The sequence below is a fragment of the Felis catus genome, chromosome F2 (genome assembly GCF_018350175.1).
Source record: "Felis catus isolate Fca126 chromosome F2, F.catus_Fca126_mat1.0, whole genome shotgun sequence".
NCBI lineage: Eukaryota > Metazoa > Chordata > Mammalia > Carnivora > Felidae > Felis > Felis catus.
In genome coordinates, this window is record NC_058385.1 from 50,090,011 (window position 1) to 50,117,106 (window position 27,096).

General features: G+C 39.9%; 2 long non-coding RNA genes across 4 annotated transcripts in view; one reads left to right on the forward strand and one right to left on the reverse strand.

Moving 5' to 3' along the window:
* The window catches only part of LOC102901049, an 82,856-nt gene that overhangs the window by 18,164 nt on the left and 37,596 nt on the right, over positions 1-27,096 (forward strand). The gene's annotated exons all lie outside the window — the stretch shown is intronic.
* On the reverse strand, positions 15,470-17,474 carry LOC123383238. Of its 2 annotated transcripts, none has more exons than XR_006592787.1 (2): positions 17,297-17,474; positions 15,470-15,696 (listed from the first exon to the last, which is right to left on the reverse strand). It is a non-coding gene; the product is annotated as an uncharacterized LOC123383238 (long non-coding RNA). The 2 variants fall into 2 exon arrangements; XR_006592786.1 differs by having other exon boundaries at positions 15,470-15,712.

The following is a 27,096-nucleotide window of genomic DNA, read 5'->3' on the forward strand; positions in this document are numbered from 1 at the left end:
GAGGGTGAATGGTGTGGAGGGAGCAATGGGGAGCAAGGAGGACATCCATACCACATTCAGACTGACTCAATACTGGATCAATTAGCTACTTACCTACAGAGTTTTACTGTCCCCATAGGAATGGGACTGGTTCTAGAGTCAGGAACCAAGGTACCCTAGTAGGTAGGCATTGCATGATCTGCAATTATTAGAGCAAGTTAGGGCATGATTACTGTGGTCATTGACATTCTAGGCAATATGCTAGATATACTTGTCTAAAAGTTATAGCACTTGAGTGCCTGAGTGGCTTAGTTGGTTAAATGTCCGACTTCAGCTCAGGTCATGATCTCACAGTTCTTGAGTTCAAGCCCTGCATCAGGCTCTGTGCTGACAGCTCAGAGCCTGGAGCCTGCTTCGAACTCTGTGTCTCCTTTTCTCTCTGCCCCTCCCCAACTCGCGCTCTGTCTCTGTCTCTCTCTCTCTCAAAAATAAACATTAAAAAAAATTTTGTTTTTAAGTTATGGCACTTTATCTCATTTCTTCTCATACCATAAAACATAAAATAAGACACATATCCATGGAGAGTCTGGGTGACTCAGTCGATTAAGCATCTGACTCTTGATTTCTGCTCAGGTCATGATCTCACAGTCATGAGGTTGAGCCCCATGTCGGGGCTTAAGATTCTCTTTCCTCATGCTGTCTCTCTCTCAAAAATAAACATTAAAAATACTAAAAGAAAAAATAGGGCGCCTGGGTCATTCAAACGGTTGGGCAATGAGTTGGCTCAGGTCATGGTCTTGTTGCTCATGAGTTCGAGTTCCACGTTGGGCTCTGTGCTGACAGCTCAAAGCCTGCAGCCTGCTTCGGATTCTGTGTCTCCCTCTCTCTCTGCCTGTCCCCTGCTCACACTCTGTCTCTGTCTCTCTCTCTCAAAAATAAATTAAAAAAAAAATTCTCTTTTTCTCTCTTCTACTGCCCCCACCCACCCATGCTCTGACTCTCTCTCAAAAAAAAAAAAAAAAAAAAAAAAAAAAGATTTATATCCCAAGGAATAGAACAAAATAATCCTTTAGGCTTATTTTTATTTAATGTGTATTTTCATATTTTTCCTACTTTCTGTTTTTAAAATATAAAAATAGTTTTAGGGGCACCTGGGTGGCTCAGTTGATTGGGCGTCCGACTTTGGCTCAGGTCATGATCTCACAGCTCATGGGTTTGAGCCCCACATTGGGCTCTGTGCTGACAGTTCAGAGCCTGGAGCCCACTTTGGATTCTGTGTCTCCCTCTCTCTCTGCTCCTCTCCTGCTCACAATTTGTGTCTCTCTCTCTCGAAAATAAGTAAACATTAAAAAAACTTAAAAAAAATAGTTTTAGAAAATCATCATGTGATAATGAATACTGGGCATTTGATTTTAATAATAGCAACAATGGGGGGCGCCTGGGTGGCTCAGTCGGTTAAGCGTCCGACTTCGGCTCAGGTCATGATCTTACGGTCCGTGAGTTCGAGCCCCGCGTCAGGCTCTGTGCTGACAGCTCAGAGCCTGGAGCCTGCTTCAGATTCTGTGTCTCCCTCTCTCTCTGACCCTCCCCCATTCATGCTCTGTCTCTCTCTGTCTCAAAACTAAGTAAACAAAAAATACTAATAAAGTTAAAAAAAATAATAGCAACAATGGTAATGATTATCAGCAGTTTTCCCAAGTCACAATGAATTCCATCATGCATTAATTGATGGGCCCTTTCTTTCTTTCTTTCTTTCTTTCTTTCTTTCTTTCTTTCTCTTTCTTTCTTTCTTTCTTCCTTCCTTCCTTCCTTCCTTTCTTTCTTTCTTTCTTTCTTTCTTTCTTTCTTTCTTTCTTTCTTTCTAGGTTTTATTTATTTATTTTGAGAGAGAGAAAGAGAGAGAATATGAGCAGGGGAGGGGCAGAGAAAGAGGGAGAGAGAAGGAAGCCCAGAGCTGGACAGGGGACTCGACTTCATGAACCGTGAGAAATCAAGAACCGAAATCAAGAGTCGCTGCTCAACCAACTGAGCCGCCCAGGCACCCCTGATGGGCCATTTCCAAAGTAAGGTCCTATTCCATCAACTTTACTACAGCAAATAGACTTGATGTCTTACTATATAATCTCCATCCTAGCCTACCATGTCAGACTGTGCCAACCAAAAGTTAGCATCCTGACTGTTTGGAATTATGTTCTATTACATATATATTTCCCCTTTTAGCTCTGGGTAGTGAGTATATTTGTTATGATTATGGTGAGGACCACCCACTAACTAAGTCTGATTTTCTTAGAAAGAAATCTGTGTATACTTTACCAATTGCTATTTGGCAACCCTGCCAAGCAGATGACTGTAGCTGTGAGTCCAGTGGCCTTTCCCTTCATTTTATAAATTTTGCTGACACATTCATTATTTTGTAATGGTCATAGATTTGTTCCATTTCACTGTTGTCATCGTTGTTTCTCCTGTTTCTTTAGAATATGCTTTCTTCTTACTCTTTCTGATAAGGATTGCGATAGGGATTTCATGTATCTCTGATATTACTCATGTCTTATAAATGCTATTTGAGTGATGATATTTTTTGTAAATTACTTTCACTTACTCTCATAATAACCACTATATTTTGAATACTCACTCTACTCTTTATGCATGCTGTTGTTAATATTCATAATTTTGGATTTTACAATAGAGATAACCAAGGTGTAGAGAGGTGGAGTGACTTATGTGAGATATCACAGCCAATAAAAGGGCATGATTTGAACCTAAGTTTGTTGAACTGTGAAGCCCTTCCTCTTTTTACTCTATCATTCCACACATACTAGTTTCATTGTACCTTTTCAGCAATCACAAGAGTGTTTTGAACAATTACCATGCACCTGTTTTATATATTTGGCATGTACTATCTCATTTAAAATATATTTTATATATTTGGCATGTACTATCTCATTTGATTCTTAACCAGCCTTAAGAGGTGGGTAGTATTACTACCCTCACTTTGTAAAAGAGGAAGTAGAGGCACAGAGTGGTTAAGTGATGTGCCCATTCAAACCACTAGTTACTGGTGGATGCTGGGTTAGTAAAGGAGATGTTATGATTCCCATTTTATAGATGAAGAAGCTGAGATTCAGAGACAGCATTGCTTTGTTCATGTTTACAAAGGTGATAAGTGGCAAAATTGGGTCCAAATTTCATGGCTTTCACAAGAGTAATGTAAAAATTACTTAAAAAAAAAAGGAGAGTTCTTAATGGCTCTTGGAAGATGTGAGAGGTATGTAATGAGAACTCTAAGCATTTACTGTATGTAAAACTTCAGCAAAGTGAATGCACGTAGGGGTGCAGAGGAAACACATTAAGAACACGGAAGAACCATTTCACACCATGAAGAGTAACTGTGGACCGCTGAGAAACAGTAATAAAAGAGAATCCAACCAAGCATGCAGAAATCAGAAATTGGATTGCTCTTTGGAAACAAATGTCACCAGCAATTGCAAAGATATTTTTTAATCTGTGAAATAAGTATAACCCTTTAAGCCCACATCTTTCTTGTTCTCTTTTCTCAGTGTTTAATAGGCAAATCACTTTGGTCAGTGATTTTCAACTTTTGAAATGCAAGCAATCTTGACTTCATCACTGTAATGCTGTGAAGTTTGTAACCCAAAGTTTAAGACTCTAAAAGAGTCCATTTGCTGCATTCCAAATTCTTCTTAGCTTCTTTTTCTTTTTAGTGGTAGGCATAATGATTTAGCATAACTATTTACTAAGTTTCAGTAATAAGAAAATTCAGTAATAAGAAATAAGTAAGTTTCAGCAATAAGAAAATTATCATTCAGACAGGACTTGATCTCAGTCTTGATTATCTCTCATAATTTCCAACAGCCATGGAAATTCATACCCATTCACGAACATGTCACATGGAACAATAACAACAAAATGAGACAAAGGAAAAATAACAAATTTATACTGTTATGATGGTTCAGATTTCCATTTTAAAATTCTCCAAGTATTGTAAGCATTTTAAAAAATTTTATCTATTTTGAGACAGAGAGAGAAAGCACAACAGGGGAGGGGTAGAGAGAGAGGAAGTGGGAGAGAATCCCAAGCCTGATGTGGGGCTCAAACCCATGAACTATGAGATCATGACCTAACCGAAGTCTGATGCTTAACCAACTGAGCCACCCAAGAGCCCCTATAAGGAACTTCATAAAAGAAAGAAATTGATCAGTCTGGTAAAATATTAATGCAGTTGAAGGATTCTGTGTTGCTAAATTTATATTTGGGTCTTATTGACAGTATATGTAGCAAGGAATGTATTTTAAGATCTCTGATCTTGCAGTGTCTATGTGGAATCAATTGTTAGAAATTCTAAATACAAATATGACAGAAGCGAACAAAAGTTCTTGTTGATCCCGTCTAAGTTCCTTTAAAATGCATGTATGTGTCTTTTGTGTAACTATGACAAAATTCTCAAGGCTATTTTATTTCCTTATGTGGTTTTTATGATAGGACATTTATTTTTTATAAGATTATTCATCCTGTAAATGTATCTCTTTGTTTTATTGAATATGCTAATAAGATAGATTTTATGTGTGATTTTTGGTGTATATTTATAGGACCCAAAGCACAGCTACTACCCTATCAGCATATTAGTAAGAAAGGTGTAGGAATTGATCATCTGGATGTTTAGCAATTTAAGAAACAGTATTTAAGAACTTCATTAAGCCTCTGACAAAACATCATATCCCAACTCTTCAGAGTATGAGAAGGATCCGTGTTGGAAGTCTAAGAGTTCAAGGTCAAGTAGGGGAAGAGAGGTCTGTTGAGGACACTGAGAAGGTGTATCCAGAGAGAGTGCCGGAATTCATCATCAAAACAAAGCAGAACGGAGTCACCGTAGAATAAGGACATTTTTAAATCACAGTTATTATTTAAATATACTGGATAAGTGCTGAGTATACCAGAAAATCCTCTACACAAAGAAAGATTCACAGTAGAATTCCCTAGGAAACAGTCATGACAGTAATCCACCAGCATCTTTTAAAACTTCATAAGGAAGGTGCAGGGCTTGAGGAGTATGAAAAGTTTCTTCAGATGGTGAAATTTTAAATCAATTAAGGTACATATCAGGGGGAAAAGTAGCTGATTACTTTGTGGGGTCAAGTGAGAGATACTGATGGCAGCATGAACAGTCACCACATCCTACATGTTAGGGCCTGATCTTCACCAATAACCTTTGATGGTTCGGAGTACGTGCCCCATCAGCACAGGCTTGGGAGTCTGACAGTGGGCCTCCTGTATGACTCCATGCCTACCTGTTCCTGGGGGCTAGGCCACTTCCCAAAATGTCTTGTCTCTGATTCTGACTCGTCCACTCTCTACCTCTACTTCGGAAGCTCTACTGAGCGAACTCCTCCTTGAATCAGGTAATCTTTGATTTCAAGGAACCAGATCTGAGACTGAACTGCATCTGCAAGTAGCAGCCTATAATCCTGGTCTCTGACCTCTGCCACTGGAGACCCCATTTCTGGCTCTGTTTTGTTATTTCTGCCAAATTTCAGTGAATTCTCCCTTACTTGGGCTGCTGTCTCCCGTTGCTTGTAGGATGTAGTGTACATCCTCCTGGAAATAGCTCCGAGAAAGAACTAAATAAAGTTCGGCGCAAGAAGTGGGTCGGATTCAGATAGTCGAAGTAGATTCAGGAAGGAAGAGAAAGTTAAAAGTAAGGTGAGATCATGCGCGCCGCGTCAGGTGTTTAGTAGAAGCCCAGTGTGAGTTTGGTTCCAGACCAAGGCTGCCTTTGGAAGCACAGGGCGACGATGTAATAAAACAACGCTGCTCTGGGTGTTTGCTCTTTGCTCTCAGAAGCAATAGATGGCTCCAGGCTCACAGGGGTGTAACTGTAGCCCGAGGGAACTCTCAAAGGTCAGCCGGGGCACACTGTTTCCACAGAGGGTAGGAGCGGAGGGGTTGTGGTTGATGGAAGGATCTTAGTAGACTGTATGGCAAATCTCCAGGCCATCATGAAGACCCATGCTGTCCATCTGCCTCGGAACGTATCATTCAGGGAGTATTTAATATTTCATTATTATTATAGTTAGGATTGTAGTTTAAAGGAAAATTAAATTTTGAAGTAGGGATGAGTGTTGATATAGTCAATTTTTAATGTGCTCTATTACTACGTACATCTTTAGACCAGAGAGGCTGACTGTCTTTTGTGATAGGGTTTTTATTCTCCTGACCATGGAAGGGCTACTCACTCATTCAGCAGGCTTATTTTCTTGTCAGCTGTGTGCTGCACACGGTGATTGTGCTGAGAGTAGAAAGATGAATAAATTCCAGTTCTGACATTAAGGAACCTAAAATAGAGTTGGAGGAACTTAGAATAGAGTAGAATGGTTTTTAGGTGCAGTGAAGTGTTTGGGGGGCATGACATATGTCAGCAGAGAATACCAGGGGAGTAGAAGTATGAGTCATCAATTTTATGGGGCTGGGAAGGTTAAGAAATCTCCATGGAGAAGGATGTCCTTAAAATGCACCTGATAAGTGACTAAATGCTCTGTCAGTAAACAAGCACTAAGGTGCTCCAGGCCACAGAATGTGATGAGAGGACACAAAAGTATAAATAAGTGGGGTGTGGAGCAGGAACTTTAGTTTGAGGAAAAAATTCTGATAAGAACATGGTGGATGGATAAAAGGGGTTTTAGATGTGTGGTAGAGAGAGCCTGAGAATACTATTCCTATGGAATTAAATACGGCAGTCGCCACAGGGATGGAAAGAAGACAGATTGGAAAAATAATTTTGAAAAGGGAGAATCACCAGAACCTGGTTGTGGGTTAGCATAAAGAACAAGGAAGAGTCTAAGATGATTCCCAGATTCCTGGGTTGGATCACTGGATGGATGGCCCACCATCGTGGGTCATTCACTAAGATGGGGAAATTTCAGAAGAGGAGCAAGTACAGATTGGAGAGAACTTTGAGATGTCTGTGAGTAACTAGGCAATACAATAAATACCCTGAACCGCAGGAGACAGGTCTGATGCAGAGACATGGATTAGGATGTTACTGACATGTGTTAGCTGTTGAAGGCACAGGGATTGATAAGAACACAAAGGAGAATGTTAATATTGGAAAGCAGTGGAGAAGTCATCCTTGGCAATTGCTAACATTAGAGGACTGGGAAGGAAGGGGATCTGGAAAAAGCACCAAGAAGGAGTGAAAAGATGGGTAGCATGGGACACAAGAAAGCTATTTTCTGTTAACCAAGGAAGAGTTGTTCTTAGCAGGGCAATGTCAACATGGTCAGTTGATTCAGAGAGTTCAAGATGCTGAATAAAGAGAGAGCAGTGGGTTAGGATGTCAACAGTGACCTTTGTCAGAGCAGTGTGTCCAGGGAGTAGTAAGAGCAGAGTCTTGACTACAGTTCACCGAAGTGAACAAGTGAGGGCACAGGAATTGCTAGTGGGGACTTAAAATCCAAAAAGTGTATATTTTCAAACAAAGGAAGTTGAACTTGTTTAGGCTTCCGAATGGAGCCTATGGAGACAGCAAGATGTTGAAATACTGGAGGAAGAAGAAATAACTCTTGTAGCAAGTTACCAGTAGAAATGAGAAGAAATGGATTCAGGATCCTGGGTAGAGAGTTTGCCCCGAGCAACACATCTTCCTTTGAGACTTTGGGGACATAGTGAGATTTGGCACAACCACTGTTCTTCTCCAAATCGTCCCAACATCCTGCAAAGTATTCTGGTCCACATATTCCTTATTATTTTGTTTGGATTTGCTGAATCACTGGAATGTTTTCTTCAGGTTTTCATCCTTCCTCTGATATTTAACCAAACATTGGTGTTTATTAGTTGCGTTTTCATGTTTGTTTTTTTTCTAATTTTTTTGAAGATGCAATCTTTCTGGCACAGGCATTTGCCAATTAAGGGTTATTAAATCCACAAGAGCTGGAAAACCCTGATTGCCAGCCTTAATTATCAGCTTTAATTCTCTCAGTTGCATGAGCGTTGGTGTCATAAGGCAATTCCCAACTGTCTGCCTACAGACGTTCTTATTCTTTGGTCTTTAAGAACTACAGAAACTGAAGCTATTCTTCTTATGTAATTTGCTCTGACATTTTCCTGAAAATCAAAGTCCTTAGTTTCTAGTCACCTATAGTCTCTCTTTCCTTTCTTTCCTCCCTCTCCCTCACCTCCCTCTTTCCTTCTTTCCCTCTTTTCCTTCTTTCCTTCGTTCCCAACTCACGGATTTCTCTTCTTTCTATGTTGTAAATGATTCTATAACCAGTACACCAATGCTAATTGCTTCACTCAGACCCTCAGCATTTCTTGCCTTCTTTGAGGCGACAAGGCCACTGGTACTGCTGCCACAAGTCTAGGTCCTCTTCCGTCAACCTGCCAGGTGTCCACGCACATTACTTCTTTAAACACTTTAAAAAGTACTTATCTGAAACCTGGAGACTGTGTGGCCTTGACAACAATAGTTTTAGTGGAGTGGTGGCGGCGAAAACTAGAAAGGACTGGGTTAGTGAATCGTCTTACTCCACCAATTTATGGGGACGAAATGCATTTGAGGATTTTTACAATCTGTCTCCAACTTGCTTTTCAAGACTTGACCCCCTACACTGTATTTTACCTTTTCCACATAAGCGTATAACTGAAATTCTACACTCACTAGCAGAACGCAGTTTCTTTTTCCAGAACATTCCATGTTCTCCCATACTCCTATCCGATTTTCCTGAAATGCCTTCCTTCTTTTTCCACATTAAAAAACTTCTACTTACTCTTTTTTAATCTAAAAAAATTTTAAGGGGGTGCCTGGGTGACTCAGTCGGTTAGGCTTCCAATTCTTGGTTTTGCTTGGGTCATGACCTAACAGTTAGTGGGTTTAAGCCCCGCGTCAGCCTCTGCACTGGCAGCACAGACCCTGCTTGGGATTCTCTCTCTCCCTCTCAATATGCTCCTCCCCTGCTTGTGTGCTCTCTCTTTCTCTTTCTCGCTCTCTCAAAATAAATAAATGAACTTTAAAATTAAAAAAATTTTATTTTCATTTATTCTTTTACTTTTTAAATTTTAATAAAAAAAAAAACAGCCTCCTACTTATTCTTTAGGGCACAGTTTAAATATCTTCTCCGTGCTCCCATAGTGTATTGTTGTAATTTTCATCTTATTAGGTTGTTCTAATAGGAGTTGCCAGTTGTCATTTTAAAGAACATGAAATGGGGTTAGGAGAAGGGATTCCTGTGGTTTCTACCCTACCCTGTGCTCAAGATAAAAACTTTTGCTGACTCCATTTGAAGGAAGTGAGCCATTATCTCAGGGTTCCATTGTGGTTGTTTACTTATCTCTTTCTCTTGCTGTGTCTGAGCTTCTTAATGGTAGGATCCATGTCTTACTAATTTTTATATTCCCAGGGTTTTGCTCATAGAAGAACAAATAGGTGTAGAATTAATAACATTTAGCTGCATGCATAGGTGATCCCGAAGGATTACCTTTGTTCATGTATATGGCAAAAAAGAAAAAGCCAGAGCCAAGTAGATCAGCTAACTAATAGGCAAGGTTGTACAGTTGTATTTTGAAAGTTATGATGAGAAGTTTAGGAATGTGTGGAAGTGACCGGTTTCTCACACTAGACAAACAAAGCTCACTACTGACCTAATTGTTATTGAAGTACACATGTGGTTTCAGGGCTTACAAGTCAAGTACAGCTCAGCAGTTTGGGGAACTTGATGAGTCCTGTGAAAGACCCTGGGTCTGTTCAGCTTACTCTGAGAAGAACCACCCATTGAATCATGTATTCTAAAGTCTTTTCAAACATACCACTTATCAAATGTGTGTGTGTGGGGGGGGTGTGTGTGCAGGGGTGCTAGCAATAATTTTGTTCACTAAAAGAAGATTGGCTACAATTCTTGGACGTGTTTTATTTTTTTAATTTTTATTTTTGAGAGAGAGAAAGAGAGAGACAGAATGCAAGTCGGGAGCGGCAGAGAGAGAGGGAGACACAGAATCCAAAGCAGGCTCCAGGGTCTGAGCTGTCAGCACAGAGCCTGACACAAGGCTTGAACCCCCAAAACACAAGATCACAACCTAAGCCGAAGTCAGACGCTTGACCGACTGAGCCACCCAGGCAACCCCTTGCACATGGTTGTTTTTTAACTGGCAAATGAAAAACTACTCTACCTAACACAGACACTAAATAGACAAAAAGTGTTTTTTAAATGAGTTGCTCTTGAGCAATATTAATAATAGTTACTATTTATAAACACTTCTTGAACTGCGACTACATCTGCTATGGAGAAAGCTGTGGAGTAAATTTGTTTTAAAAGAATATGAACTTATTTTAAAACAATTTTTGAAAAGTTATTGAAAGATTAAGAAAGCAAAGCAACACTTCAAATATGGATGAGGATAAGACCTACCATTTTGAAAAAATGTCAAAGTTCAGTGTTTGAAACTGTATAATACTGTTACTGTAAAAGATGGTAGGATCAGAGAAACGCAATGTAGAGACCAGAAACAGATCCGATTATATATGAGAATTTAATACATAACAAAAGAGGCGTTACAGAGCAGTGGGGAATGAGCTGGTTACTCAAGAAACAGTGCAACAATTGGCATTGTTGTATAGTGAAAACAATCAGTTTAATTATTCGCTCTGCAGCATATACAAAAGTGAATTTCAGGCAGCATGAAGAGTTAAACAAGGTCAACCAAAGACAACCTAAAAGAAGATAGAATTGGCTTTTTATGTAGCTTCTAGAAGGGGAGGTCTTTCTAAGTTTAAAAGCAAAAGAAAGCACCAAGGAAAAAATAAACAACTTTGTCTTATTCCTTCGGATAAAAGTTTTGCATAGTCCCTTTAAAAAAACAAAAACCTACGGGGCGCCTGGGTGGCTCAGTTGGCTGAACGTCCGACTTCGGCTCAGGTCATGATCTCACGGTTCATGAGTTCGAGCCCCGTGTTGGGCTCTGTGCTGGCAGCTCAGAGCCTGGAGCCTGCTTCGGATTCTGTGTCTCCCTCTCTCTCTGCTCCTCCCCTGCTCACACTCTGTCTCTCTCTCTCTCTCACAAATAAATAAAGATTAAAAAAAATTAAAAAAACAAAAGCAAAAGCCTAAATCCATCCTAAATAAACTGGCAAACAATAGAGTAAGGAAATTACTTTCAGCAAATTTAAGAAACAAAGCTAATATTGTTACTATAGGAAGAATATATACAAAACTCTCTTTAAAAAATTAAGTTCACACACACCAAAGACATAAAACTGATAAATAAATATGGCAAAATATTTGTCTTCCTTAGCAACGAAAGAAATGTAAATTAAAACAAGATCGAAGTACTAGTTTTGCATATCAAAATAGCATACATTAGAATTAATGAAAATATTTAATGAAGAGGGTATGGTGAGTCGACATTCTGTTACATTATGTAAGTTGTTTTTTGAAATCAATTTAGTAATCTTCATTGAGCCTCAAAAGATGAGCATCTATTTTGACCCACCATTCTGCTTCTAGGACTCTGTCCAAAGGAATTCATTGCTGTTATGGAATGAATAAGTCAAGGGGATAAAAGGTACAGCGTAGGGAATATAGTCAATGGTATGGCAATAGAATTTGTGTGGTGGCAGATGGTAGCCATGCTTGTGGTGAGCACAGCATAACAAATACAGTTGTTGAGTCACTGTAGTGTACATCTGAAATGAATGTAACATTATGTGTCAACTATATTTCAATCTTAAAAAGGTCTAATTAAAGAAAAAAGAGTCCAAGTTTTGCAATACATAAAAAAAAATGAAAACGGGCGCCCGGGTGGCTCAATCAGTTAAGCATCCGACTTCGGCTCAGGTCATGATTTCATGGTTGTGGGTTCAGGTCCCACATCGGGCTCTGCAGTGACAGTGTGGAGCCTGCTTGGGATTCTCTCTCTCCCCCCCCCTCTCTCTGCTGCTCCCTGACTTGTGCTTTTTCTCTCTCTCAAAATAAATAAATAAACTTTTCAAAAGACAGAAACAAAGGAACTAATTGCTAAAGGCAAACTCAAAACAATGTCTATGGGAAAAGATGTGTATCAGTGTTTGTATTGGTATATGTGGCCGCTAGGACGAATTATCACAACCTTGGTGGCTTGAAACAACAGAAACTATTCTCTCCCAGTTTTGCAGAGTGGAGGTCCAGAGTCATTACTGAACTGAAATCGAGGTGTCAGCAAGGCTGTGCTCCCTCTGAAGTCTCTAGGGGAAAAGCCTTTCCTCACCTTTTCCAACTTCTTACAGCTGCTGGTATTCCTTGGCTTATGGCTGATCACTCAAAGTTTTACTTCTGTGGTCACATGGCTTTTTCTTTTCTACCTGGAGTCAAATTTCCCTCTGCACCTCTTATAAAGACATTTGTGATTGCATTTAGGGCTCACCTGGATAATCCAGGATAATCTCCCCACCTCACAACCCTTAATTGATTTACATTTGTGAATACCCCTTTTCCCCCTAAGGTAGCATTGACAGGTTCCTGAGATTAAGACTCGGATATCTTTGGGGGGATCTTTTTTAGTTTCCCACAACGTATGCATCAGCCCCCCCCCCCCCAAATACTTGTGCAAGACCCTGTACAAGGTATGGGGATGCAATGGTGGGCCAGGAGATTGTACCTGCTCTCAAGGAGCTTATGGCTTGGTGGCAAAGCCAGGTAAAAATCAGCAGGTGCAGTCTGCAGGGAGGAGAAGCCCATGGCACTACGGGGACCTGGTTTTGAGGGTGTCAGGGAAGAGAAGCAACAACGTCATTTGCAGCTTGAAGGATGAGTGGGAGTTGGCTAAGGGGTGCCATGGGAGGAAGGAAGTTAACCACACTTTCCTGCTTTATATGTACCTCAAAATGAACATATTTTAGTTTTCCTTATGCACACTGCGCTCCCTTAATTTGTAAATGTTTGTCTTTGGGTCTCTACATGTGCTATTACCTCTTCCTGGAACACTTGCTAACTCCTCTTAACCTCTAGGGTTGAGCCTGCAGAGAGCTGATGCTCTGCGATAAGGTTTCTCCCAAGTGCTTTGTGTTTCCACGACACCTTCTGTTTCCCCTGACACAACAGTGAAACCTGATTCTAACTGCCTATTTACTAGTGCATATCCTCCATTAATTTGTTACTTCTGAGAGATCCTGGTTATGTCTGTCTTGGTCACTATTGCAGTCCTAGCTTCCTACCTCTTTAAGTAGAGTTCCTGGCACATAGTTGATGCCAATAAGTATTTGTTAAGTGAGTGGGGGAGCCAGTGAGTGAGTGAATGAACCCAACTGGTGGGGAACTTGGGCAGCATTCTCTTACCGGTCCTCCCTCTTTCATTGAACATCTATTAAATATACATCTATCAAGGTAGGCTAAACACCGTATTTGACATACGTCAGAGAGATGCAGGTTCAAGATTTGCTTTTATTTTTAATTGTGTGACTACGTGTCACCTAACATCCCTTGGCCTCATTCTCATTTTTGTTTCCTCGTCTATAAAATTCAGAGCTTAGATTAACATACATCTAAGGTCTCTTTCTGCCCTGCAGAAAGATTCTTCCATGATTTCCATGATTCTTGCCTTTTCCCAATCAAATCATTTCTTTGTCCTTTCTCTTTTGGGAATGCCTTTTGTCCTCTTGTCTCCCCTGGAGAACTCCTAATAACCCCTTAAGGCATGGGTCAGATAGCTGCTGCTTCCACTTCTCCCCTAAAGCTGGCAGGGCTCCTCACTTTTCTTTGCAAGTGTCACTGTGATGGGACGTGGCACACTGTGTGTAATTGCTTGTGTGTTTTCCATCCCAGTCCCCTCCCCACCCCTTCGCCTGCAACTAGGATTGCCATTCTATGAAGTGGGGGCAATGCCTTCATGTTTTAAATCTATCTCCCTATTCCTGAGTGAAGTTCTAGCATCAACAGGGAATGCAATTGAATGAACTGTTTTTTCTTTTCTCCAATGTTACATATGAGCCTTTTCGAAAATAAGGTAAGAAGAAGGGGAAGAGTGTTGTTAATATCCTGGAAAATCAGTAGCAACGGGGCACCAGCGGTGCACTCTGTCCTACAGTTTACAGGACTGCTTTTTCCAGCGCTAGAAGTGCAGTCCAAATGGTTAGTCTGTGTAAATATAATTTTCAATATCTTCTAAGCAGTAGATGAACTTGGGTGGGTTGCTCAGAGTGAGGAAGAGAGGCATAGCTTACCTCTTAAGAGGAAGTGACAGGTATTAACCTTTTTGAGCTACCTGGATCCATTTAGTAATTTACTTTTAGTAAATTGCTTAAATAGAACCTTAGTGGCCTAGAAAGTTAGCACATCTGCCTAAAAGTAAGCAATTTACTCTTCTCTCAGTTATAGGATTAGTCCTTAATGGCTTCTTTAAATCTTAATGACTTCCTCAGAGTGTGGAACAGTATAGTCTTTTATGGTATTCTAACTTAAGCATTTCAAATCAAATCACACATATTTATTGAGCTCTATGCAAAGCATAGTGCTTAGCTGTGGGGCATACAAGGATGAATAAGATATAGTTGTTATCATCAAGGAGGGTACTATCTTATTGGAAACACAAGGCAGATAAATTAAATAATAATACATGATTTAAATACAATCTAAGAGACTCCTTAAAAAGATTTTATAGGGTGGTAAGTCATTAACTGGCAGACTAAGTATTCAGACTACATGTAGTTAGACCTTCCAGAGAGTGGAGAGAATCCTTTGGGTTATGTAAGGCTTTATGAAAAAGAAAATGTTTCAGTTAGGCCTTCAAAAGTGTCTGGGAAGGGGAAAGGAGACATAAGTGTGAATGACCTGTTACCTGGTGGGACAGGTAACACTGTCAGGAAGTAGTGGGTTGTGGGTTGTCTTAGTCCATTTGGGCTGTCCTGTAACAAAACACAACATGCTAGGTAGCTTATAAACAACAGAAATTTACTTCTCACATTTCTGGAGGCTGGATATTCTGAGATTGGGATGCCAGCAGAGTCAGGTGAGGGTCTTCTTCTGGACTGTGGATTTCTCACATGGTTGTGAGATACATGGGTTGTATCATCCTCAAGTGGTAGAAAGGGTGAGGGAGCTCTCTTGGGCATCTCTCTTTTATTAGGGCATTAGTCTCATTCATGAGGACTCCACCCTCATGATTTAATCACCTCTAAATACCCCACCTCCTAATACCATCACATTGGGCATTAAGATTTCAACACCTGAATCTTGGGGAACATGAATATTCAGACTGTAGTGTGGATCAAACACCAGGCTCAAACAGAGAAGTTGCTGGGAGGGAGTTCAGTCTGTGCTACAGCATCTAGAGGGAAATGAACATCCAACATGTGACATGGTATTGGCAAAAAGTCAGTATTAAGAGATCCAGCATAAAGGAGAAAGATGTAAAGATAATCCATTGTACATAGATACTAGTTAATTACAGCAACAATGACAGACCAGCAACAATGACAAGCAATGGAATCAACAATAATTAACAATTTGGGGTGTTAGTGCTAAGTGCCAGGCACATATCCATTATCTCTTCATTCTTTTAATCCTCACTAATGTGTAGATTAATTACATTATAATTCCCATTTTACAGATGAGGATATTGAGACATTGATCCACAAGGAGGTGGTACTTCCCAGTCAAATGGCATAAGGAACTTCTGTCCACAAACAGCACTGGTATCTGCACAAAGTCCATCTTGGCAAACTTCCAGCCCCATAAGGATCTGAGAATTAGAAAGGCTGTTAGGAAGGAGATGGGTTAGCGCACAAGGACCTTTAATCTGGCCTGAATCACCTACTTAATGTGTACCTACCAGCCCATGAATTTAAGTCACAGCCACCCAGTAGTGTTTGCTCCATTTGGCCTGAAATTGCCCAGGACTTTCTTACTTGGACTTTACTTCTGCCTATTCTATCCTAACTCTGAGACTCTGCCTTCATTGCTGCCTCCAACTTTTGCATTCGTATTTGGACTTGCTCTTTCCAGTCTTAAAATGTGTTTACCAGTGGACTTTGACTTGATTTTTGTCTTGATTCTTGGCCTTTCAGACTGTCTCCAGCAGGAAGTTCTAGTTTCCATTCCAACCCCCAAACTCAGTCTTGTGACTGGCCTCACTCAGTATTCCACATATGCCAACCTTAGGCCTGCTTCCTCACTATTTCCCCGAATAGTGGGATATGGTGGGTGGGGATGTGGGTGGGTTCAGATGTGAAAAAAATGTGCTCTGTATTTGGGAATCAGAGTTCAGCCAGAGCAGAGTTCTTTGAGGGAATAGAGGAAGATGAGCTTGGTACAGTCCCTTAAGGAGATCAAGATGGGGAGGGCCTTTTAGCTTGAAAGATTTGAAATGTAGCATTTCTCGTGATAAGATTTAATGAGAAAATAATTATAAAACCAATTCAGCAATGTGTTTTAGATGCTCCAACTCTGGGCTATGTTTGCAATATTAAAGTCACACATGGGATCTATATTAAGTAGATTTTTCTTTCCAATTTCAAGGAAGGTTTACTACCTTAGGATAACTTAGATTAATGTTTCTTACAAGGGGAGTCATTGGAATATCAGGCTCAGATATATAAAATGAAGATGTCTAGATCATGCCCTTGATCTACTAGATCAGAGACTTTCTGGAGTTGGAGATAGTAGATTTTTTGTTCACATCTCAAGTGATTGTTGTGCCACAGCACTGAATTTTTATTTTATTTTATATTTATTTTTTTGTGCACACCGAATTTTTAATGAAAGAAAGACTGATCAACACCACAGCCACACCATCAGGCTTCATGGAAAAACTAAGAGCTTTTGTGCTTCAGTGTCAGTCTGGTGATAGTTTCTGTCTCTTTAGCAGTATTGTGACTTATCTTAATAGCTCACCATTATGACTCTGCTTTTTTATTCTCACTCACAGTCTCTTTGACTCTTAAGACTAGCACTGCCTTCAACTTACCTCCTCAGTGTTGCTCAGTCATGGTTTCCACTACCTTACAGCTTCTACTCCCTCATGGCTCATGCTCCCTACATTTTCTCTGGATTTCTTTCTGCTCTGCCTTTTCTCTCAAGTGATCATTGTGTCATCATCCAGGTGAAGGTTGGTTCACAAAGTCTTAAATCAGGGATTCGGTGATCTTTGAGCAGGATAATGCTCATAATTTTCATTTGTTCTTATTTTCAGTCTTCATGAACAATCTTAATAACTGTGATTTACATTTCCCAGATTATGTAATTAAAATCTCCAATTCTATCACGTTTCCCCCATCTTCCCCCACCTATAATGCTACACATGTCCTGCATTTAAACTCTCCAAGAGAGATCATCTGACTTACTCAGTTAGTCACTTTTCCAAGTCGAGTAGCCAGGCTGACAGAGATCTCATGCCATTTCTCGTGCTGTGGCCTGCCTTCAATCAGGCATCCAGCCTCGTGCCAACTGACTGTGGCCAGAGTAGTAAGGTCATATGGTCAGCTTCCTTTAAAAACAAACAAACAAACAAAAAACTATGAACCATTCAAGAATTTAGAATGTATATACCTCTCTATTATGTAGCCATGTTAGAATTTGGTGACTTGGAACTTTTAGGATAGCCTCTTGTGCTTTTTTATTTTTTAAAGCCTACTGTGAAAATATAGTCTAATATATGATTGTCTTTCTCAAGTATTTGAATTCACTCGGGGATGGCTCTCAACACAAAAGGAACACACGATCAGGTACCTCACTGGGCATTTGTCACTGTGACCTTACAGTGGAAATGCAAAGATAAAGGCTGAGAATATTCCAAGAGTCACACACTACTACTTCTCTATTCAAGAGAGGCTAGATGCACAATAAAGATTCATGAGCCTTTATTTCAAGTGCTAGCTAAAAACAAAACAATAAAGTTGGTTGAGGGATTCCATAGATATCAAAAAATCACAGACCTATAGCTTCTTCAGATCAGAGAACCAATTACATGCTAGGTTCCTTGAGAAACCATGCATTATTATTTATAGCAGGCATGTCGATCGATTATTATAGACTGTACTTAAAATAAGAAGGCTTGATTTATAGGCACCTGTTTTCTCACAGAGAATATGAAATGCTTTTGTCCACTGTGTTCATGAGACTGGAAAAATTATTCAACATGTCATGATGGCCATATTACAGGAAAAGCTAAATGGATAATTATTTTCCCAAATGCTGGCTGTTAAATATACTGCATGGAGCATGAACCTCTTATTCAAAAAGCATTGCTTGTCGCAAAGAGGAGATTCAAAGTTTATACTCTGTAAAGTCTTTTCTACTGGCATTGGTGTGAATATTTACGATATCCAGGAAGTTCCCAACTATTCACTCCACGAATATTTATCAAGACTGTTCCAGACATTATGTGCCAGTCATGGGCAAGATAAAGTCCTTTTCTCGTGGAGTTTACTTCCTACTGGAGGAAAGCAGAAACAAGTAAGATAATTTCAGATGGTGGGAGGTGGCTTGTAGAAAATAAATTAGAGTAATAGTCTAAACAGTAAGGGGGTTGGGTACTTTAATCTGGACAGCTCCTTTAACTAGAATGGCCAGGAAATAATACTCACAGGAGATAAAATTTGAGCTGAGACCTGGAGGTAGAGCAGGAGGAACACTTACTTAATACTGGTGAAGGTGTAAATTAATATGTCACTTTGGTATAATCTATGGGAAGTTGAAGACACATGCTCTGTGACTCAGAAATTCCTCACCCAGGTATATGCTCAATAGAAATTCTATCACGTCTGTACCAAAAATTATGTACAAATATTGTCTGTCTATGTTTATCCTCAGTAGTGATGCTCGCCTTTGTGCCAGCCTCATAGTTCTCAACACACAGGGCCTGACATTGGGATGTGTGGTAAATTCCGCTGTTGATTTACTGGCAAATATATTGTTCAAACACCTACAGTGTGTCACAGTTTCACGGCTGCACACTCTAAACAACCCAGATGTCCACCCACAATAGAATGCATACATAAATTGTGTTCCTCATACAATGGAATACTTTACAGCAGTGAAAATGAATGAACTACATCTACACATTCATCATGGATGAATCTCACAAACACAATGTGAAGTGAAAGAAACCAGACACAAATGAATATGTGGTGTATAGGTCCATCTATGTAAAGCTCAAAAAAGGAGGCAAGCTAAACTCCAGGGTTTAGGGGATGCAAGCTTAGGTGGCAGGGAAGTGATTACTATCTAGGCCAGGATAGTATTTACCTCTGGAGGAGAGGGGGTTAGTGCTCAGAAGCTGGGAGGCTTTTGGGTGCTGATAGGGTCCTGACTTGCAGGATAATGCCCCATCCTGATAGTCTACATGGACTATAGTCAGATAGTTCTTTGAACTCCACATTTTGATTTTATGCATATAACTATTTGCTGTATTTCACAGAAGAAAAAAATTCATAAAAGCACAACCCATGCGTAAATGAATACTACTTGTACCAAAGAATGAAAACAAATCAAAGCTTACTAGTCAATATCCAAAAAAATGAAAAAAATTATGAAGGTGAAAATTTTAAAGGTTATTAATGAGATTTTTATCTTGCATTCATATGTTTAAATTATTAAATACAAATATGATTTTTACCTGCAGTAGAAAAGTCTTGTATTTTATTAATTTTTTATTTGCCACTTCATTGCTGTTTACCTGTGAAAGATGCTGAATGAGTGATTTATTCTCACCTTAAACCATGTCACAAAGTGTTTGAGCTATTAGGTTAATAACAGAAATAGAAACTAATATTTTATGTGATACCCTTTATGCTGAGAATGTCTTAAGGCACTTTGCAGAGTAAACACTGGTAGTGAATAACCTTGAGCAAATTTTGCCATTGTTATGCACTTAAAACTCTATACATATCAAATAAGGAAATGTTGGCTGGAATGGAAGGCTTTTGTTATTATTAATATTTATTTCCAAGCCTACTTGGGGTCTATATATAATACAATGCTATTCTGAAATAATAAAGGTCAACACTCATAAAAAAGATTTACCTGTCTACTTACCTACTTGGTAATGAGGCTCACATTTGTGCTAACATCACAATGCTTACTACTGTCAGGAGTTAGAATGTATTATACAATGTTACCAACAACTATTGATTCCTGAATCACTTAATGCTTAATCCACTATTCTGCATGGAGCTCTTAGGTGTATAGCAATCTCATTACAAAGGAAAATTGTGCATGTTTTTTCTTTGTTCTGCTATAAAATCTGTAATTTCTTTTTTCCTGTGTGTGTGTGTGCACGTGCACATGTGTCTTCATAAATAACATGTGCTGTATTTAAACTAGAGTTTATCACCCAAAGTGATAAAATCTATTAACAGCTCTTAATCATTTGTGTCTCTTTCTGGCACCTCAAACATGGAGCTTGAAGGTTGCTACGACAAGGGTGAACTTAACTGCATTAAGAGCCCAAGGGCCCTCTAGGACAGAAGGGACTGAGATGCCACAAACGTCAGTGTTATAAAAACTTCCTAGGCTGAAGCAGCCTAGTTGGTCCTGAGTAAGGTCCAGGGGCAGAGTAGGCAAAAAAATGTCAATGAGAAATTATGAGAAAAATTGCTATTGGAGGTGGAAAGACTTAAAAGAGAGGATTGGTGGGGCACCTGGGTGGCTCAGTCCGTTAAGCTTCCAACTCCTGGTTTTGGCTCAGGTCATGATCTCATGGTTCACGAGTTTGAGCCCCACGTCTGGCTCTGTGCTGGCAGCGTGGAGCCTGCTTGGGATTCTCTGTTTCCCTCTCTCTGCCCCTCCCTACTCACATGTTCTATCTCTCTCTCTCTCTCTCACTCTCGCTCTTTCTCTGTCTGAAAAATAAATAGACATCAAAAACAAAACAAAACAAACAGGATTGGCTTGGGTGACAAGACAGATAAGAACCATAATTTTTCCGGGGTCTGTGAGGCAGTAGACATCAGAACCTCTTTATACCTACATCCAGGTAACAGACTTAGGTCCTGGGAAGGTGGCTGAGCAGCTGATTCTAAGAACCGCAATGCAGAGAAGCTAGGCCAGAGAAGGCTCTTCCTCCCTTGTCCCAAGAAGAACTAGTCCGGCTCAGCCAGGAGTCTCCACCACAGTGGTGGCTCAATCCAGCTCTCTTGCTTTGGGATAGACCAGCAAGGGTTTATGCCTTTAGAGAAACGACAGCAGAAACAAATGGAAAATTTCCTCAGACTATCTTGGGAAGGGGCTTCTCCAAGTACAGATTTCCACAAAAGAACGACATTAGAGTCATCTAGCAACTGGCTAGAAATGCATGTTGTTAGGTCCACTCCAGACCTACTGAATCAAAGTCTGAGACAGAATTTTGTGTTTCAGCAAGTCAGTCCTCCAGTTCACCCTGGAAGCGTCAAGGGTCTGACAACAGGGGGACAACCACCAGGAGTGGCCCTTTGCATCTCTATCAGTGGTGACTATGAGCTCTAGTCCCAGTGACAGCATCAACAATTAGTATCAACATCAGGGGCCAATGTGCTGTCTCAATGACGGGGGCAAAGCAACATTGTGTTAACTTCTGGAAAAACCCAACCTTCATGACTGCTGGGTTTCCAGTAGCTTGAAGGCAGTTCTGGCCTCTGTGTGATTTGAGAGTAGACCAGTTACAACTTTGGACTCTAGAAAGCAGCCTTGGGGGCTTTTTGAACATTCAGGGAAGGAGGATCCAAGCAGAGGAGAGACTGAACTCTTTCTAGTCTCTGGTGAGGAGGCCTCGTTGTTGCATTGCGCAGTATCGTGGACTGTCTTTTACACCTCCAACTATAAGGGGGGTAGTCCTAGTTCTGCAAAGAGGTATTTTAATTTAGTAATTTACATTTTCAGTCAGCTTTGTTTAAGATGTTAAAACTTGAAATATTTTTATTGATCAAGTCAAGGATCAACATCTTGACTTATGACGTATGGTATTCTTGACTCCACATTGGTATCTCTAAGATGGCCTTCTGTTTAGTAGATGTTAGCAAGGGAGAAATTGGTGCTCCTTTTTGGAAGTAGCCATTTTTTTAAAAATGTTTATTTATTTTTGAGAGAGAGACAGATAAAGTGTGAGCAAGGGAGGGACACAGAATCCAAAACAGGCTTCAGGTTCTGAGCTGTCAGCACAGATCCTGACATGGGGCTCGAACCCACCAACCATGAGATCATGACCTGAGCCGAAGCCAGACGCTTAACCAACTGAGCACCCAGGCGCCCCGGGAAGTAGCCATTTGGAAGACTATGACAAAATAGTGCAGATATGCTGTCTTTATTCTCTCAGGAAAATAGAACTAAAGTCAACATTGCCCTCAGGAATAAAACTTAGTACTCATCAGAAGAAAGCTGACAGGTCATGCTTATCTATGGATCATGTTATAAGAGTTAACATTTTAGAAAATGCAAAATAGCATGAAGACATTATTAAGATCCAGCATAAAATCTAGCACATCAGTCTCTCAGAGCTGAGACTGGAGAAGATTGAGAAAACTAAAGGTATTTATGGACGGCCTCCTCTGCCTTGGTTTTTAAATACTTTGTAATTTCTTTATCCTTTAAGGAAGATTGAAGAAAAAAAATTCTCATACCATAATTATAAAGCCACATCTGATGTTAAAGAATGTTGTTACGGCTAAGCCCAGCACCATTATTTTATATTTTATATTCTTATTAATTTTTCTCATTTTCCCCCATCTGAGGAAATCATTACATCATCTCCATATTAAAAGATGGCAGGAAGCTATAGATTCTCTGCAAAGTTTTGAAACTGTGGAAACAGCCATACTCATAAATCGATGGTGCGTAAAATGATCACAAGCTGTAAAATCGTACTTTAATGGTTCTTAGCATATAAATGAGAGCAGAATTTGTTCTAAGTAAGTTATTGCTACACTGGCACTTATTCAGTAAGGTTGTTGGATTCTCTGGCTGTATGCAATTGGCTATATGTTATGGTGTGAAATAAGTTAATTGTGTGTTTTTTTATCCAGTCAAAGTCTAGATGGTCTCACAAGTAGTGAGTAATATTGACATTTTTCTTAGAATCATCAACACATAGGAAAGCACTATGAATAATTCTGATCCGAAATATGTGGGATCCCAGATCTAGATAACTTCAGAATAAGCAAGAAGCTTTTCACATACGCATGGATATATATCCCCACTCCTGAAGATTTTGATTTAATAGATCTAAGAAGAAAGCTGAGAATTTGAATTTAAAAAAATTCCCAGATGTTTCTATTATTAATCAGGCTTGACAACCAATGAAGTACTCTCTGTCTCTATCATCTATTGATATATATCTATATGATTATTATTTTTTATTTTTTAAAGTATTTATTTATTTATTTATTTATTTATTTATTTATTTATTTTATTTTTGATATTTATTTGAGAGAGAGAGAGAGAGAGAGAGAGAGACTTCAGGAGGGGCAGAGAGAGAAGGAGAGAGAGAATCCCAAGCAGGCTCTGTGCTGTCAGTACAGAGCCTGATGGGGGGCTTAAACCCCCAAACCATGAGATCACGACCTGAGCCAAAACCAAGAGTTGAATGCTTAACCGGCTAAGCCACCCAGATGCCCCGTATAGATTGTATCCTAAACTTGTTCATAACTTTACAGATTATAAAATGTGATCTGAGGTATTTAATGAGCCTCGCAAAACCTTTTGAAGGAAATTTAAAGACAAAGACCTAACACTCAAGGAGGGTCTCAAGCTGAGGTTCTCTTGGTCTGTAATTCGTAGGGGCAAGATTCAAATCCAGATCCTCCTTTGTCACTCCTTGAGCTCTTTTCCTGTATCACGTGATGCTATAATAACATCTTGCCACCAGTTAAATGTGATCTTTCTCCTTCAGGAGAGTATGGAGAACCCAACCTCTTGAGACTGGGAGGAGTAGGAGGTTATTGGAAAGGGAAGTCGTCACTTTCTTTCCTTCTTCCAGAATAACCTAAGCATTTAGTGAGGTGATAACCAAGAATATACATTAGTTATGTTGATACTAGGGGTTCCCTACTGCGTGAGTGCAAGAATCGCAGAAGATACATATATGGGTTTCAGAGGGTCTGTGAACCTTTCAAAATTATATGCAAAATTTTGTATTTATGTGTGGCTGAAACATTAGGGGTTTTTGTGGTACTCTAGAATGCTGTATCCCACATTAATAATAGCATACACTGATTGTTTTTTGGAGTATAAGTTCTTCCTCATTGGATATACTCTGGTAGGCTATTAAGGAAGGTGCCCAATACATCTGCAGCCCTAGCCTAGGCATATGACCCATGTTGAGCTTACTAAATAGTCACTTTTAGAATTTAAATCATGAACCAGGTAATACAAGACTGAAATCATTTAGAGCTTATCCATTCTAGCAGAGGGGCCCCAAGCAATTCCTATAACTAGGACCCTTTAGAGTTGCTTGATTCTTATTTTTCCAGTCAATTTATCAGCTTCCCCTTTGTATTTGTAAACTCCCCCATATATTTTCATAAATTATTTTTGCTTAATATAAGTGGCCTGTGACTTGCAAACAAGAGCTTTAGTGACTGTGTAACTTTTTTTCTGGAAAGAAGGGTTAAAACTCTTATCAGATCTTCAGTTCAATTGGTGACCACAAGAATGTTAAGCATTGCAGGTCTGGAGCAGATGGGAAAGGATTTGGCACTGCTCTAGGAACAGATGACGGTGGGCAGAGGGCTGGAATGTGCTCTCTATAGAATTTGAGTGGTGGGAGCAAAACCTCATTCCTGCTTCTGAGTTGTATCTTAATTTTAGGGGTGATGCCAATAGTCCAGGTGGCCCTAAAGTGGAGCAGCCCTTTGTGGAGTCCTGCTCTCTTCTTCACATCGCCTTCTCCCTCCTCGTCTCATGTTGGCACACGAATGAATCTATTTTATTTCCTTCCTTGCTTATCTAAATTAGTATTTCTCAAAATGTGGTTGGGGCCCACCCACATCAGAATTAGGTAAGGTCACGGGGCACTTGGGTGGCTCAGTCAGCTAAGTGTCTGACTTCGGCTCAGGTCATGATCTCATGGTTCATGAGTTCGAGCCCCACGTCAGGCTCTTTGCTGACTGCTCAGAGCCTGGAGCCTGCTTTGGATTCTGTGTCTCCCTCTGTCTCTGCCCCTCTCCCTGCTTGCGCTCTCTCTGCCTCTTCCAAAAACAAATAAAGGTATGGGGTGCCTGGGTGGCTCAGTTGGTTAAGTGTCTGTTGGTTAAGTGTCTGACTTCGGCTCAGGTCATGATCTCACAGTTCGTGGGTTCAAGCTCCACACTGGGCTCTGTACAGACATTTCAGAGCCTGGAGCCTGTTTCAGATTCTGTGTCTCCTCTCTCTGCCCTACCCTACTCACGCTTTCTCTGTCTCTCTCAAAAATAAATAAACATTAAAATTTTTTTAAAAAATAAACTTAAAAAAGAAGAAAGAATTACATAGGGTCATGAAAAACTTGTATTCCTGGGCCTTTCCTCCTGCTGTGATAGATGAACTGTCCTTGTTACCATGTAAGGCAATTCTTCCACTTGTGTACTGGGTCTTGTCCCTTCTAACCCACCCAAGGACTATGCACAATTATTCTTAAATCTCCTGAATCATCAAACTCTGCCTGCTGGACCATGCCCTTGAGCATGCAAACATTCTGTATTATCGCAAGACTTAGAATAATTCTCTAGACTTCTTATTCCCATGTAACTACTGACCTGTGTCTCTGCTTCCCTTTTAGCAAAACCTCTTGAAAAACTCTCTATACTTTCTCTTCTCATTCTTTCCCTAGTTAACTGTACTCAGGTCTTTTCCCCGCCACTTCTCCAAGAAACTGATCTTTTTAGGATTACTAAAGTTACTAACAGCCTCAGTCTTGTCGAACCCAGCAGTCAATTCTTACCTTCCCAGCAGCCTTTCACCCTGGTTGATCACTTTCTTAGTCTTGAAAATCTTCCTTCACTGTTTTCAGAGACAACATGCTGACTTGTTTTTTCTCCTATTGCAGTGGCTTATTTTTCTTTGTTTCCCCCTGTTTTCCCCATTTATAAATTGTGGAGGACCATAGGGCTTGTTTCTCTGCTATCTTAATGGATTCTCACTTCCTGGGTGAACATTTTCACTCTTGAGTCCCTTTGATCATTTCCCTGAATGCCAATCTTTAATATTTGATTGCCTCAACATTTCCACCTGAATATCTAATACACACTTCAAACTTAACTTTTCTGTCTATGTCTCCTTTTAAATCTGCTCCTTCCCAAGGGTACCCTGATTCAGTCAATGGTACCACTAAGCATTTAATTGCGCCGGTTGAAAACCTTAGAGTCATCTTGACCTTTCTCTCTCTCTCTCTCTCTCTCTCTCTCTCTTTTACATACCCCATAGCCAACCTAACAGCAAGTCCTACTGGTTTACCTAATCACTTTTCATCTACAACACTCCCACCCTAGCCACCACCATCTCCTGTCTAGACTATTGAAATAGCTTCCTGACTGGTCTCTTCACTTCCTCATTGTATCTTCTGTCAATTTCCCACATTATGCCTTAAATGATAATTTCAAAAGGTATATCATATCAGATAATAATCTTCTACTCAGAATCTTCCAATTGTTTCCATTATATTTAAAATAAAATTTAAACTCCTACCATGGCCCGTGATGCCCCGTGATCTGTCTGTACTTATATCTGAGCCTGTCTTCAACCACACTTCTCATTCACTTTGCTCTAGTCTTCTGGCTTTCTTATGGTTCTTAAAACATGTCAATATTTTTCCTATTTCAGAGACTTTACCTCTACTCTTCTTTTTGTCTGGAATGCCATCCTTCCCAGATCTTCAAGTTTAAATCAGATCTCTCATCCAATGTTATCTCTCAGAGAAGCCTTCCCTGATTATGCTATCTGATTAGTCTTCCCAGGCTTAACATGCTGCTGGTGTTCTAGTTCTTCACCTAAGTAGTGGACACAGAGATGATTACTTATAAAATATATTTTACACTATAAACCTATGGTTTTTTAATTGATGTTACATTTCACAGTGAAAAATAGTATTAAATGGAAGGGAGGCAACTATCAAAGAATTATTTTTGAAAATTTCCCCAGAGTTGACAGCCATGGGTTTCCATACTGGAGGAGCTCAGGGGGAAATCAGCCTCATGGG